Genomic DNA, 16,568 nt, shown 5'->3' on the forward strand with positions numbered 1-16,568 from the left:
ATATTTATTCAACTTCTGCTTTTTCTACATTATTATTGGCAATTCTATCATTTCCATCTAGTAATGGACCAATACCATTTTTGACATAGAGTGCCTCGCCCACACCCCTCTTGCCCACTCAGCCCTTCCTAAATAGGTTATAACCATTGAGTTTAATATTTTAATAGTGTGAATCATCTCACCAAGTTTCAGTAATACCAACTAAATTGAATATGTGTTTATAAATGAGCAATTCCAATTCCTCTTGTTTGTTATCTAGGCTTCTACCATTGATCTATAGCAGGAGTGGGCAAACTTGCCACATTGGCGTTGCGAAACTGTACGGAGGGCTGGGTAGGGAAGGCTGTGCCTCCCCAAAGAACCTAGCCCCCACCCGCATCCGCCCCCTCCCACTTCCCACCCCCCTCAGAACTCCTGACCCATCCAATGCTCCTAGTCCCCTGACCACACCCTCCCGGGACCCCGGCCCCTAGCCACCCCCCAGGACCCCACCCCCTATCCAACCCCTCCATGCTCTCTGTCCCCTGAATGCCTCGACCCCTATCCACACCCCTGCCCCCAGAGAGGCTCCCCCAGGACTCCCATGCCTATCCAACCACCCCTGTTCCTGTCCCCTGGCTGCCCACCCCCCCGTAACCTCGGTCCCATCCAACCACCCCCTGCTCCCTGTCCCCTGACTGCCCCCTGGGACCCCTTGCCCCTCATCCACCCCCCCTCCCCCCCTTTACCATGCTGTTCAAAGCAGCAAAGCCCCACCACCTGGCCAGAGCCAGCCATGCCACCACCACGCTGCCCGGCAAGACCGGTGGGCCAGAGCACTGGCGGCGCATTGCGCTGAGGCTGCAGGGAGGGGAGACAGCAGGGCAGGGGCCAGGGGCTAGCCTCCCTGGCCAGGAACTCAGGGGCCAGGCAGGACGGTCCCGCAGGCCGGATGAGGCCCGCGGGCTGTAGTTTGCCTACCTCTGGTCTATAGGCAATTCAATATTTTTTTCTTATCATGTTCTTTGGTTCCTTGATTAATTTTGTTCTCAACATCTCAATTTTGTGCTATCTGAGTGCTTGTGTCTTCCCTCCCTTTAACTTCCACATTTGATATTAGTTTAATGCTCCCCTGACTAGTCTAGCCAGCCTGTCTCCAAGAAGGATGGTTTCCCTTGTAAGTACTTGTACTGGGGTGGAGGCCAAGCAAACTATAAAGTCCCCCTCTCCACAAAAGATGGACCAATGTTCCACAAAACCAAAACCCTACACCACTTATCTAGCCAGCGGGCCTCTTCCAGTATCTTCTGCCTTCTGTCTTCTTTCATTCATGGGACAGAAAAGATATCTGAGAAGATCGCTTGAACATTCTTCATCAGCACGCTTCTGAGTCCACCGCCCCCACCCCCACACCTCCAACTCTTCTGTTTCTCCCCCATCTTCTTCTTAGCGCACCTCCCCTCCTGATTCCTAATGATGAGTGTTGTATTTCCAATAAAATTGGACAGAACGTTTCTGACAAAACATACTTTCAATGAGATATACTGTTTTGTCAAAACCAAAACATGTCATGGAGTTGTATTGATTCTGAAGAATTTTGTGATGGGGAGGTTTCTGAGGTCCAGAGCTGTATGGATGCTTCTGACCAGGGAGTGCTAGAGAGACCTAAATCAAAAACCTGACCTTTCTGATCTGAAATGGATGTTTTGATGCAATTCCATTTTGTGAAAATGTTCAAAATTTTTGTTTTCATTCCAGTGCAGAATGAAAACAATTTCGGAAACCTAGAAAGCTGTGAAACAGAACTGTTGTTGTTCAGCCAGTTCTAATTTCCAAGCAATGTTACATGTAGGTTTTTTGCCTTACCATTGTGAGGTCATATAAGTGTGCCTCTTCATTCTCTTTACACGTTGTTCCGTGGGCTGTCACTGAACTGCATGTCCCCAAATGATTTGCAGTGCTATTTACCTGCAGAAATGTCTGTCCAGGGAAAAGATAACAACAACAGGCCTTTTAACTATTTTTAAATGACAAAAGTATTATAATTGAAAGAAAGGGATCATAATCCAGTTTTAATTTTTCTATTTTAAACTCTAGCAAGTTGATATCAGGAGAAGGGAAACACAGAATCCAGCCACTGTCCCACTCCATTTAGTGCTCACTAAAACTAGAAGAACTAGTCACAGCAAAAATATATATGATTAGATTAGGCTCACAAACTTAGATTTTTCTATTAAATGATTTAACAAATCATTTATTATTTGTATTATTCCAGTGCTGAGGAGCCCCAGTCATGGACCAGGACCCCATTGTGGTAGGCACTGTACAAACACAGCTAATTTAGGGTTCATAAAGATTCCTACCTTGTTTAGCATAGTTTGAGATGTACCTCACTGAAAGGTTTAACAGCTCAAAATGCTTGAGCATCATGCAAAGTGTTTCCTTCTACTCAGGGCTTGGGCATCAACTGCCCAAGTGCTTATGCCAGTTAATCCTGCACTGCTGTATGTCATTTCCCACCAGCAAAGGCTGCTTCAACATGTTAATGATTGTCTGAGAAATAAGGCACCATGGGCTGTGTGATAGCACTTATTAATTCACAGCTCAGCTTCCATGCACCTGAGGTGTACATTGATCAGCATGGCTGTGAGGTCTGAAGAGTCTTGGGATTATTAAATGACCTTTTACATTTGAAATAAATCATATTTTTAATGGTTAAAATGCTTTGTAAGAAATTTTCAAGTCAGATAAAATCTGAGAAAGCCATAATTAGACAGATTCCTGGAGGAAAATATTTTAACCATCACAGGTTTTATAATTTGGGGATGGGGGGAAAGCTCATTAACTGACTCTTTTCTTTTCTTTATGCCAAAGAATTTTTCTTCCCTTCTTAGTACGTTTAAATATTTCTCCCTTATCTTATGCATCATTAGGGTACCACATTATGGTTCCCATCACTCCACAATAGTAAGTAGTTCATTTAATTTCCTATTGATCAAACATAATTGAGAGGCATAATTTGGTCCCACCTATTATTTTTATCAGAAACTGAAAGTAAATCAACTGCATAAGCCTCGTGAGGCACATTTGAGGAGAAGGATGGAAGAAGTTATTATCCCATTTCACCCCTGGATGCTGCTTTGATTGGATGCATAGGTTGCTAGGTATTGATTCTGTTTCCTGATTGCATGAGCATAACTCTTAGAATGAAGTTTCTGGTGCAAATACTTTCAGTTTTGAATTCAAAATTCATTTGGGGGGAATATTTGCTTTTCATGAACATTTGAGAAAACAAGTTTATTTGCAGAAATATTCAACAAAATAGTTCATTTTTCAATGACACAAAATGTGTACAAACACAGCCAAAGTAAACTTGTTGAAAAATTCAAACACATATTAGTGGATAATTGTTGCCACTGCTTTACCAATTCTACAACCGTACATGTAAATACACACACAAGTTATTGTATAGAGCTGTCGTCACCTGTTACTGAGATATAGACACTACTGATGTGAAACTTGTGGTATAATATAGGTACACAGAATAGTGTGCAGTAGTTTATGGCCAGAAGTGAAGAACACTGTGGCCAGCTGAAATTTAAGAGGGAATTTAAAGAAGACACGTTATTACTCAAACAGGAATTTGGCCAGGGCACTGACTAACTTCCCTACTCTTGCAAAAAGTGTGGTTACATTTTAATGATTACAAGTAGCCAAGGTAATGGGAGTCTTTCATTAACTTCACAGGTTGTTAGATTGGGGCCCAGTAAATTGGGTTTACATCTCTCTATTCAGAATAGTCCCTAATGATATGCTGTGTCACTGGTTCACTGTAGCCTAAGTGGAAAAGGTAACAGTTAGAGGATCACCACCAACACTTCCTGCAGCAGCTTGAACATCTTCTTGGTGGAGTGTGCAGCAAGCTGGGGATTCCTCTTACCACACTTCTAATAGAATTGAAATGACATTGTAGTTACTGTTTGAAAGGAAGGCGTTGGGATGCCTTTTCTTGATGCGAGTACTATGGAGCGAGATCTATTCAAGGATCTGAGTAGTACAGGTCACTGAAAAAGAATTTCTAGAGGATGTGGGCTTTTTTTCCAAAGTATGATCTGTAATTTAAGTAGCCCACTTGCAAATCAGTGCTGGTGAGAGGTGCTTTGAGGCCACAGAGCTCGGGTCCGAAGACTCCTTGTTCATTATGATGTCACAGACAATTAGTGGCAACTTTGCTTTGTCATATGGAAACACGTTCACTCAGAACTGGACTGAAGCCACTAACTTCTTTCACATGGGCTACCAAACAGTCACCAAATCATAATTACTTTGGGCCACTAACAGCTGGAGGCAGATTAGAAACAATGGCAACTTTGAGACTACATCTGTAATCAAAACTACTTAAGAACAGCACTTTTTCAGAGTATGGTTTGGTTGGGGGTTAGCTTGAATTCTTCAACCCTTGGGAAAACAACATTATTCTTCAAGACACTGATCCTGCACCTTCTGCAGTCAGTGGGGAGGGGGATGTTGCCATTGACTTCCTGTGTACAAGCTCAGACCCTAAAACCTCTTCCCAATTCACCTGCATATCTGGCAAAAGCAAAGGTTTGTAATCTTTGGAGATAAGCCCCTCTTTTATCCAGTGGTTCATCTTTCCTTACAGAATAGGCTACAATAAAGGGTATAAGGTTAAGTGCATTTGCTTCAACGTCTCAAAGAACAGTTCAGTATGATCTGAAGAATGGTTCCTCTCTTCACCCCTTTCTTTCCACTTTAATGTGATACCCTGCTCCCCTTATTAAATGTGTTGTCGAAAGCAAACAGGTTTTGGCCTTTGCATTGCTGATTTTTTTATTTATTCAACTAAAACAACAGCTTGCATAATAAGATGGAACTGGTAATTGGATTGTCTCCTGGGGCTATTTCTTATTGCTCGGGGGCTTTTCAGTTCCTAGACTCACTCAGTCCAGATTAGAAGATGAAGTGTCTGTCGACAATGAAGATTTGAAAACAATATAAAGTTTGTGAAATATGCTAAAGTTCAGGAACATCTTATTAGAGTGAAGGCTTTGCATAAAAATATGCATAAAAAAGGAGTATGGAAAAATTCCAATAAATAACTCCTGATGCTATAAGAACAAAGGAAACTGCTGGTATTTCTGTATACATGATCCATGCTCCCATTAATTGCTACAATACAGTTCCATGACATAGGCCCTGGTTCAACAAAACACCTAAGCACGTGTGTACCTGCAAGTGTCCATCCCTGTTCAGCAAAGCACTTAGACATATGTTTAACTTAAACTTTAAGCAAATACTTATACCTGACAAGTTGCAGAGGTGAAAAAACAGTGCCTGAAATTAAACAGCTGTGTGCATGTATGCTGCTGCTGCTATTTGAACTAATATGCAGTAGCAGTTTTCCTCCGTATATCTTAAATTGCTTATCAAACATTAATTAACAAAGCTACACAACTCTGATCTGTGTTGGGTAAGTACTGCAGCCATTTTGCAGATAGGAAAACCAAGCCATAGAGAGGTTATGCCCTACATTTTCTTAAGTGCCTCGAGAAAAGAACAGGAGTACTTGTGGCACCTTAGAGACTAACACATTTATCTGAGCATAAGCTTTCGTGGGCTACTGCTCACTTCATCGGATGCATGGAATGGAACGTATAGAATGGAACCCTAAGAGCCTCGCTTTTTGAGCAACTAACCCAAGATACCTAGGTCCTGATTTTCACTTATGCTGAGGGTGCACAGCTCACATTGACTTCAGCTGGATTTGTCAGTGTTCTGAACCTCTGAAAACCAGGCAGTCACTGGGGGGCTTAAGTTGAGAACACAAAAACTATGGCACCCAAAAGTAGCGGGCTCTTTTATGAAAATTTGGGCTTAAAATGACTCACCTAATGAGACCTAGGAAGAGAATCCAGGAATCCTGACTCCCTGGCCTGTACTAAAAATACTAAGACCCAATTTGGGAAAGTTTCCCTATTCAGGAAGGCATTTAGGCACAGGCTTACCTTTAAGCATGTAAACACATGCTTAAAATGTAGCTATTGCCAAGTCCTTTCCTGAGTTGGTGACTACACCACTAGAGACAGATTTCATGGAATACTACTGTATCTTATAAATCCAATTAATGTATACATTTCTTGTATCTGTCTTTTAATATGGAACAAAATATGTGTATAAAATATCCCCCAGTGGTTCAGAAAAGTAGCTCTTTTCCTTGGATCAGTCACTGTGAAAAAATTCTGAGTTAATGTTCACCATAATCTTTCAAAGGAAGTCATGCAAAATTAAATAGATACAATCAACTGGAATAATACACGGGAGCTATGCAGTTCATGAAGTTAATTCAGGTTGTTTCCTGAAGATGCAAATCATGAGCAGAATGTTAGCAGGCTTCATAATCAATTAAGTTTACACCACAGAGTGACTTTTTCAAAATGGTGTGGAAACGCACAGACATCATAATATTCCCAGTGCCTCACAACAAACATAACTACTGTATATGTATTTCAACCTCCGTCTGGTATTGATACAGGAATGTACTTCTGCATTGGCTCGGTACTGATTTTTAGGGAGACAGGTGTGATTTCATCACAGACCCTTCCTGATGGAATTATACCATGTTCCATTTCATCATCCTCATCTCTCTCTGGGACGGATGCAAGAATGAATTGTTCTTATCAGCATTAATAACGGTATATAAAATCTATGTGGCAAGATTAGAAAGATTAATAGTAGAAATTATGGTTTAATGAAAAGACAGAAAGTTGGCGCACCCATGGATCACAGCGGTGACTTGTCAAGAGGCTAAAGGCCATATAGAAAGGGGAAGTTTTCACTTATTTTCATCTTTAATGTAGAGGTGTGACTTGTCCAGACTACAGACCCCAACATTCAATCTTCAATTTTTATGCAGGATTACATGCTGGGATCTGTAGTCACCACAGGCCACAGGCCACATTAAAGAAGACCGTGCATGCAAGACACTTTGTAGAACCCCCTGGGTCTCATTTGGCCTCTTGGCTGAACTTTGGCTACTCAGGATTTATTGCTATTAATAATTAGCACAATCGTCATTGCAGCAACTTAAAACTTCTGTTGGGACCTTCCTTTTTTCCTCCTTATAAATAACAAAGCATATTAGAGAGGCTGTTTTAACCAGATATAATACAATTTTGAGCTACTAAGCTATTATCACATGTCCTCAAGGAAGTCTCTCAGTTCCTTGTAAAGTAATCCAGTTGATGTATTGCTGCAGGGACCTATACAATTCAGGTAACACTTATAGGAAGCATATCTGAATAGTGCCAGAGAGGTTGCACTTATTCTGTGCCTGAAGGGGCTACTTGCATAAGCAATCAGGGTTATCTATTTTATTATTTTAAAGTAAGCTAATTAAATAAAGCCGTGATGGGATGGGGAGCAACGTTTTGCTTACTACTCTCACATTCTGTAAACACATTTCAGCCTTGCTGTAGAAATAGTGGCTAGATTTTCAGTAATGATGGTACACCAATAAGTCTACCAGATTTCTTAGGACAACTTTAAAATTCTTTGTATAGTAATAATAATAATAACAACAATAAAATAATAACGAAAAGAGGGTTATGAGCTTCCATGAAGATAAACAAAGGCTGTGCAATTTCCAAGACTGAAGACAGGGGGATTTTAGAGTAAAGAAGTGGGTGCTGGAATATATGGCAGTAGCTGATATTTCTTTTCTCTTGGATATTGTATATACATGCACTGCCATGAAGCTACACTGATTTTCATTAATGTGAATTACATTTACACCAGCTGAGGAGCTGGCCCTGTGTATGTATTTTTATATAGTGCTCTGCACACAAAGCTCCCAAAAAAAACTTTACAGTGAGAAGCACAATAAAGTGACCATTTTAAAAGAGTTCACACAGAAAATAGGGAAACTACCTATAGAGCTGGAGTAGGACTAAAGTAAAGGAAAAAAGAGCTGGAATTTAGCAGTAATAAAGACGAAAGTATGTTTGCGGACTAGTTATGCTGAGGGGTGACTAGTGGCAGTGAGGAAGAGCAAGGACACTCAGAAGGATTATTAGTGTGAGAGATGAATAGGAGGCAGTTGTGGGAGTGCAGAAAGATGAATGAGTTTAACCAAGCAAGGTGAAGAATGGGCAACACCATGGCAAATGAAGTTCAATGTTGATAAATGCCAAGTGTTACACACTGGAGGAGGGGGGCGAAATCAGCTATTCATATACCTTGCTGGGTTCTACATTAACTGTATCAACTCAGGAAAGGGACCTAGGCATTACTGCACCTGAGCTCAATGTACAGCTGTGGTTAAAAAAGCAAACAAGATGTTAGGTTGAATAACAAATGGTATTGAGAATAATACGGAAAATATCATGCCATTATATACATCAGTGGTGCAGCCTCAGCTGGAATAGTGTGTGCAGCACCGGCCATCCCATGTAAGGGTATTGGGTTCCCAGGCAGCCCTCACAACCTAGCCTCTATTGGGCAGCTCACCCAGCACTACTGGAAGTGAGGGGCTGGCAGAACTCTCTGCCCCCTCCCCCAGATGCACCACCCATAAGGATCTTGCTAGGGATGATGATCATCCCCATCAATTGGCCTGACCACAGTATTTAAGCATGAAGGAGGCAAAGGAAATTGACTGAGAGACTTCCTGACTGGCTACTGGAGCTGACTCTTGCTTGATCCCTGGATTCTGAATATGGCTCTGACTCCTGGCTTGGTTTCTGGATCCTGATTCTGGCTCTGATCCCTAGCTTCATTCCTGTAAGGGACCAGGGTGTAGGCAGTCTGGCCTAGCAGTCTCAGCTGGGTTGAGGTCCACCACCAGGGACAGTAGTCACCAGGCAGGAGTTCGAGGAATCACAAGTGCCGGGTTCCATAAGCAAGCGTCAGTGTCAGAGGTCAGGCTGGGGTCAAAGACTGGATATCAGAGGCTGTACCAGTCCAGAACTGAGAGGCAGGAATCAGGGTCAGAGGCAGGCTGGAGTCAGAGATCATGAGATCAAGCAAAGTCTGGCATTGCAGCAGGCCAAAGTCTGTGTGGGTGCCCAGACAACTTCCTGGAGCAAGCGCTGAGGTTAAACACAGTGCATAGCCACTCAGAGGGCCACAGGGAACCATCACGCTGGGTCTCTTGACTGGGTAATTCCTGCAGCACCTACTCTCCATAATGTTCCCTGGGTCTGCCTCTGCATGGCCTCCTGGTGGCACTGAGGGGATATCAGCTATTCCAGGCTCTGCAGAACTGGGTGCTAGTCCCTGGGTCCTTAGAGTTCCTGATTTTGGCTCTAACTCTTGGCTGGATTCCTGGACTCTGATTTTGGCTCTTACCTTTGACACTTGGACTCTGTCTCTGACAACTAGGTTAGAATGGCCACATCTGGGTCCTAACACCCCTTCTCAGACAGGATATTGCAGACTTAGAGAGGTTTTAGAGAAGGGTGACAAGATTGATTACGGGCCTAGAAAAACGCTCAAATGAAAAGTGATTTAAAAGATTGTGATTGTTCATCATAGAAAGGAGATGAATAAGAGGACATGATAAAAGTATAGAAAATAATGAATAGTCTAGAGAAGACAGACGGAGGGAACAGAAACTCCCAGTTTTATAACACAAGAACATGGTGGGGGACACTCAATGAAATTAAAAGGGGTCAAATTGAAAACACTGATTAAAGGAAATATGTTTACAGACAACATGTAATTAAATGGTAAAACTCATTGTCCAGGATGACCTTCTGGCCCAAAACTTAGCAAGGTACCAAAAGTATTGGATATCAATATGGATAGCAAGAACATCTAGAGTTATAATGGATAATACTAGCATAAATTTTGAAAGAACTATTAAACTACATGCTTTGGAATTTAAAACAAGTAAAACAATCTCTGATTATTAGAGATTAGGAGGCAATTTAATATAGAGGCAGATTACCTCCTCTCTGCTAATGTGAGGTTACTTGCATCTTCCTCTGAAGCATCTGGATGCTGATCACTGCTGGAGACAAAATTCTGCACTCACTGGTCCATGGATTTGATCCAGTCTGGTGATTCCTCTGTTTCCCAAAGCATTAGCCTGAAACTAACAAGAAGGTTTAAATGACTCATTGGCTCTGAAAAAGGAAGTGAGATTGTAGACAGATTCAATAAACAGCGAATCCCAGCTAAAAGATTGACCTGTCAGAACTTAGCCCTCACAAAAAACACAAAGAGTTGTGAATAGAAGAGATACAAGACAGATATATAATCCTAAATTACTGAGCCTGTGACAGTCTGAGTTTGTTAATAGAAAATGGATTAGACTGTCAGGTCTTGCATTGAGCCACCTTTATTCATGAATAACACCCAATTTAGCTAGAGATCCAATTGATTCCAATGAGACTATTCTCCAAGGGCCTGATCCAAAACCCATTCATATCAGTGAAAAGACTCCCATTGACTTCAATAGGTACAGGATCAGGTCCCAAGTAGGGTGCTAATCATCATAAGCAAGGGTGATAGAATATGATCTTTAGATTATGAGCACTACAGGGCAGGACCCATGTCTTCTTGTGCATTTGCACAGCATCTAGCATAATGACCACCTGATTCCTGTTAGGGTCTGTGGGAGTTACTATAATATGCATGTTCAATAACAATAGCATTAATGTTGTGCCAAATTTAAATAAGTGCACTAAGACTCATTCAGCAAACTAAACGCATGCTTAAATCCCATTGACCCATGTTGAGATGTTTTGCTGAGTCTGGATTGATATACATATATAAGTATATGCTTCAAGCCAAGCATGTGCTTAAATGCTTTGACAAACTGGAGCCCAAATACTGGATCGTGCAAGCCCCGCATGAGATGAGGATGCACTGAACATTGCAGGATCAAAATCTAAGAAATCTTGCAAGCTGTAATATGTGACTGAATTAATAATAAAACCAAAATATGGGATTAATTCACAAAGACCCTCTACATTAGAGCCTTATCCTCACAGAGCGATTAAAATTATTGTTGTACTTGGATCGATAGGTGGAGGTCTGAATGGATGGGGAATGGAGCTATGGAGGTCATGCACCTCTGTGACATTGTCCCCAGAACACAGAGCTGTTTTGGGTCAGGCATCCATGCATGGAAAGGAGTGGGCCTTGAAAAAGCAGAGCTGTATGACTGCACATGCTACGTGCATATTCCTTTAATCTTCTCCGGTCCTTTTTACCACCTTTGTTGTTCTCACCACTACCACACACACAGTCTTAAAATTACCCCCCTCCTATATCTCTCAAGCTGTACACCAGTTCCTAAGAAGAAGGTTGAGGTTGCCTGGTCAGCAGGGTAGATTTCTATTTACTGAATACCTGAAGCATGACAGGAAAGAACCCTGAAATTTTATTCTAGGGCAGGATCTTATGAGAATGATTTTCCTTTGTCATCAAGTACCAATAAATCACCAAGTTAATGCCTAATGGAGAACACCGCGTTATTTTTCTGTCACTCTCAGGCCAGTTTACAGAACATTTTCTGGCAGAAGAAAACAATTTCCACGGATGTGTGACCCTCTCTCATTTCAGAAGCAGAACCTCTGCAAATCCATCCACCAGAGAGCAATCTTCCGTTGGTGTAAATCGACCGTGTTCCACTGAAGTCCCTGGAGCTCTGTCTACTTACAGCAGTTGAGTGCTTGGCATCTCTTATGACCTACTGGATTTTGAACCCATCTTCCTCCTTATCCAATGAATTAAAATAAAGACAAAACATGGCACGATTTACACTAGGGTTTCTATAGGCACACACCGCGCCTGTGTCTAGTCAGAGGAAAGTGGGTACTTATAAATATAGCAGGGCAGGCTTTTATTGACTGAAATCTCATTAGAGGGAGATTCCACTGACGCCTTTGCAATATGGCTACTAATTAGCTACTTCAGAGCCCGGTCTGAAGAGAGCAATCGCTATTACCGAGCCCGGGGTTACCGAGTTCTGCGCGGGAGGGGGTGGACAACTTCACCAACGCATTAGAGGGCTCTCTCATTTGCAGCTGCAAACTCTTCAGATGAAGGTATCCATTTAAATTAGAGAGAGTCCTCTCCCGCGAGCTGACAGAAGTCATCTTCAAAGGCAAGCAAGCAACCCTCAAAATAACTGATGTAACAACCGTAAATACCCCTGTGACAGATGTGTAATATTTGTTTTGCTGTATTAGAGGAAATAATGAAGAATACACAGATAGGCCACAGCTAGGCCGGCGGGAAGCATTGCAGCTGATAAGCAAAAGGAGAATTAGTAGTGCCTGGGGAATGCACAGATCATATTGTGAGCTCCAAAGAGTTAAGGGGGAATAGCCAAAAAGACAACCACCCTCATTCCAGCCCCAGATGTGGTCAGATGTGACTGCGCTTTGAGTTCCTTCGGGTCATTTGGGAATATAGCATTAAGAAGCGGGGGGGCGGGGTGAGGAATAATGGCCAGGACGTTAATTTGCGGAGCAGGGAGCGTTACATTACACAGGGAGTGTCATTCCTTAGCACGGCTTCGCCCCTCTGCCCTGTAAAGGGCAGAGGGGCTTTGGGAAGTGAGCTTTTAGAAGGTTTCCCCATGCTGATGTGCAGGGAAGTTTGCGTGTCCAAGTTTCCGGATGAAAAGATAAAGAACAAGCTAACGTTAAACATCAGTAGGAATGGCAGACTCCGGCTTGCCATTGCCAGGAGGACTGGAGTCCCCCGTCCCTCTCCAGGTTTCAGAGTAGCAGCCGTGTTAGTCTGTATTCGCAAAAAGAAAAGGAGGACTTGTGGCACCTTAGAGACTAACCAATTTATCTGAGCATGAGCTGTAGCTCACGAAAGCTCATGCTCAAATAAATTGGTTAGTCTCTAAGGTGCCACAAGTACTCCCTTTCTTTTTGCGTCCCTCTCCAAGGGCTTGAGCTGAGACTGAACTGTCCAGGGTGCTGAAAACGGTTAGGAAAGTGGCGATCATCCCCCGGGCTTTCATCGAGACGCTCAAGTTTCTTCGGCTGGTCTGGCCCTCAGCCTCACTTAGCTTTTTTCTGACTTGACGCTTCGCTTGACGCAATTTAAAAAGCACTCTGTCAGCTGGGGTTTTAGGTCTAGTGGGTTTGCGCTTCTACGTGCAATAACTAAGAAAACATGATGCGGGAGGTAACTCGGTTTCTTGTTTTTACTTCCTGCTTCAGGGAGAGCTGCATTAAAGCTATCGGCCTCTGCAGTACACTTGGTATGTTGCACCTGCAAGACCTGGGTCATTATAACCCCAGCTGGCCGGCTGCACTTTGAAATCATACACACTCTAAATGCAGCCCATATACCTTCAGTGTGCTTACTTGTTCTTTGCTTTTAAAGCAAGGTTCACAAATATTTCGGACAGCGGTGTTTTGACCAATCATTTTCAGCAGCCACTGTTTCAATCATGTGCATAAACCCGTGCAAAGTTCCGTGTATTTTATGATATTACATTGGTGGCTCAGTAAATACATATTATTTTGCAGATTGCTCTAAAATAGTCTTGAGATCAGTCCACATACCTGCATAGAACCTGCATAGGACCTTATGGGTTCGCGTAAGAACCTGTGATTGCCAAGATCAGGCAATGCAGTCTATACCTAGAAGCCCAAAGAGACGTCTGCAATTTGAAGGGTTTATTGACAGACAAACTCATTGCGCGTTCATCTTGCAATGCTTCCGACGTGTTAGCTTCTTGTCGTCACTGTGCCTGTAGGGATGGTCTCCCAGACACGGTTTATACCCTTAATAACACAGTAGATGTAATGTGTCCAGCGAGCCACCACTCCCTTTGGAACGAGAGTGGATCAGTTTGGCTTTGAAAAATCACCCTGATCCCTGACTCTCGTCCCAGATCTCTGCGAATTTCAAATTAATCGGTACGGTCTGTTTTGAATCATTCCCATTATCTCGGGCTTTGAGCTTCCAAAGGTCTAGGAAACAACTGTCATCGCGCAGGGAAGGAAGAAAAATAGCGATTGTCTATTACCAATTCAGTAGCTAATTCCTTTAGCCTGGGGGGGGGGAGAGAGAGAGAAGGGGGGGGGGGGGACAAGGCATCTATCTCCTTGCGTCTGTGTTCCAGTGCTTTCAGACGGGAGGAAGGAGCTATGCGGCTCGTAGTTCCCTGGCTAGCTAGCTCCTGAGTTGTCATATTACAATGATTTATTGCCTTCTCCTGGCAGACCTAACTTTACTTTAGTCATATGAACAGACTGATCTGGACTTAGGCAGCTGACTGTATTCCCTTATCTGTTAAAGGTATGAACGTCAGTTCAGCTAGAGCATTGAATTTCGGTTTGGTAAGTGCCTTTTAATCATTTCTTTGCATGGAGGCTGACTTTGTTGTTTTGTTTTGTTTCCTTTCCTCTGTCTCTTTCTCACTTTCAGTTGTTTGCACCTTGCTTGTTTATAGTTTCCCATTTTTGTTGTTGCACTGGACTCTCCCAAACGCCTGCACCCTTACCCAGCTCCTTTACATCAGCCATCTGCAGGCTCCCCTACGGTGTGAAGTTAAATGGGTGTAGTGACACACAGAAAGCTAAACAGCAGAAAACTAATGTCACGAATCTTATTTAGATCAACAAGGTAGCCCTAGAATATCCCGCTCCAGAAACAACCCGGTGTGTAGCCTATCCTCGGTGCCTTGGTGGAAGATCCTGCAGAAGTCTTCCAGCAATGCGGCTGGGGAGGTCAGAAGCTACAATAGTTTTTGGAAAGGTTGTGAATACAGTGCTTCAGGTACTACTGGGAGACCTCTGTTCACCATCTCTGCCATAGGGTGTTATGGATTAGCTCCGGCTAGATTAGTTTAAGGGTTCTCCTTTCCTTGCCTGGCAGCCAGCTTGACAGTCATACAATGAACAGCGTGCGGTAGAAGCATTTAGACCAAGTGTCCATATCCCGGCTTTTATTTCTCCAAAGCAAGGCTAACGCTTTTTTGTTAACTATTATTATTATGGGACACCCGTAGCCTAAAATCGCCTTCTTCCGCAGTGACGGGACTGCTTAAGCTACAAGGAAGCATATGGCCCAGGAGACATTTGCGGTTGGCTGGGTGCTTTCCTAAAGAAAAAGGAAGCAATCCGTGGGTACTCCTGAGACGCTGTCCCAATTTGGAATGACCGTTTCCTATCACGGTGCCTCTTTTTCCCCACGGAGGAGCGATCTGATTCCAACAGCCCCAAGGGACAGGGAGCTGAGCCGCAGACGGGGAAGCAAGTGGTCCAGTCTCCCTCTCTTGGGTAGCACAGGTGGGTGTCCTCTCTCTCTCGGCCCGGGGCTGATGAGCCATCAGTCAGAACGCGAGCTGGTTCCAGCTCTGTCTCGGGACGCTGCTCCTTAGAGGCGAGCCTGCGCTTCCATGGAACAGGAATGACTGAGTGGGGTGTTTACACGAATGAATGAAGTGTAGCCGTGGCAGTGCCAACTCTTTGCCCCGGGGCTTAAGACAGACGTGTTGCTGCCAGCGGTGCTGTGAAGGTGCGCCGCTTTTACCACCCAGACTCTTTCTAGGGAAACTTTGCTAACACTTAAGACATGCGTCAGTTACATGCGGTACCGCTCTACGTGTGATTTGACCAGTGCACTGATAGCCTGTCTTCATGAGTTTAGTCCCATGCACAGAGAGCATAGTGGTTACCTGAAAACGGGATGGACAGGATGATCAGACTTTAGGACAGGTTCCTTCTTATCGCAAAAGCAGTGAGGAGCAAATCCTGCCCTCTAGTAGACTGCAATGGGACTCCTGGCGAGAATGAGGCCAGCAGAATGTAGTTCCCCTTTCTCCCAGGAGAAACTGTGATGCCGTGAGTGGAGCTCCCTGGATTCATCTGGGTTTGGATGCTCCAATGGTATCAATACCTCTGGGAAAGCAAGATGAGAAATGTGCAGCGTTCCCCTCTAGTTACTTCATTTCCCAGAAGACGGGGATTTCTCGTATGTCCTTGAAGTGACCCCTTACGTTATACCTAGAGCCAGGTCGTGCTGTTGGTTGGGTAATTGTGCGCACTCACGGTAATAGTTGAGCGGTTTACTCTGCAAAACTGAGGAGACGCGGTTTCCCTTCCGGCTTGGAAGGTTTTGAAGCCTTATTTGATCTTCTTCTCAGTGCCCACTGAGGCGCGGAATCAGGGAATTGCTGCAAAGCCCTGTGGAGCAGAGTTTCATCAAACCACTTCGTTCTGATCTTGCAAGAACTACCCCCGCAGAGAGGCCTGTGCAAGATACCCCCCGCTTCCCACAGGATATACAATAAAAACGGCCATGGGGAGGGGAGGTCTGCGAAAATGTCTTCATGGTGAATACATCCGATTGCATCCTTCCATCCCTCGCCCCTTGACATTTATCCAGATTGCAGACTCCTCTGTCTTTTCCCGCTCTCAGCATAACTGCCTTGGGGGTCTGGGTTCTGCTATCATATTGTTATAGGATAATACGGTGAACCACATTAGGAACAGTACAGCCACTGAAACTTTCCCAACTTTATTTCCTCCTCCAGCAGCACCCCTAAGCTCAGGGGGGTGGGGGGGGAGGGAAGAGATAAATCTGGCGTT

General features: G+C 43.7%; 1 protein-coding gene and 1 long non-coding RNA gene across 3 annotated transcripts in view; one reads left to right on the forward strand and one right to left on the reverse strand.

Moving 5' to 3' along the window:
- LOC122464724 overlaps window positions 1-16,568 on the reverse strand; it is a 44,131-nt gene that overhangs the window by 20,229 nt on the left and 7,334 nt on the right. Inside the window, exons 2-3 of the long non-coding RNA XR_006289036.1 lie at window positions 9,947-10,093; window positions 1,846-1,959 (exon numbers count right to left, since the gene is read on the reverse strand). This is a non-coding gene — a long non-coding RNA (uncharacterized LOC122464724). The remainder of the gene's footprint in view (window positions 1-1,845; window positions 1,960-9,946; window positions 10,094-16,568) is intronic.
- Window positions 15,010-16,568, forward strand: part of CHRM2 (cholinergic receptor muscarinic 2) — a 136,643-nt gene continuing 135,084 nt past the window's right edge. For both annotated transcript variants that reach the window (XM_043541149.1, XM_043541155.1), the window contains exon 1: window positions 15,010-15,266. The gene's annotated coding sequence lies outside the window, so the exon portion shown is untranslated. The remainder of the gene's footprint in view (window positions 15,267-16,568) is intronic.

The sequence above is a fragment of the Chelonia mydas genome, chromosome 1 (genome assembly GCF_015237465.2).
Source record: "Chelonia mydas isolate rCheMyd1 chromosome 1, rCheMyd1.pri.v2, whole genome shotgun sequence".
Classification (NCBI taxonomy): domain Eukaryota; kingdom Metazoa; phylum Chordata; order Testudines; family Cheloniidae; genus Chelonia; species Chelonia mydas.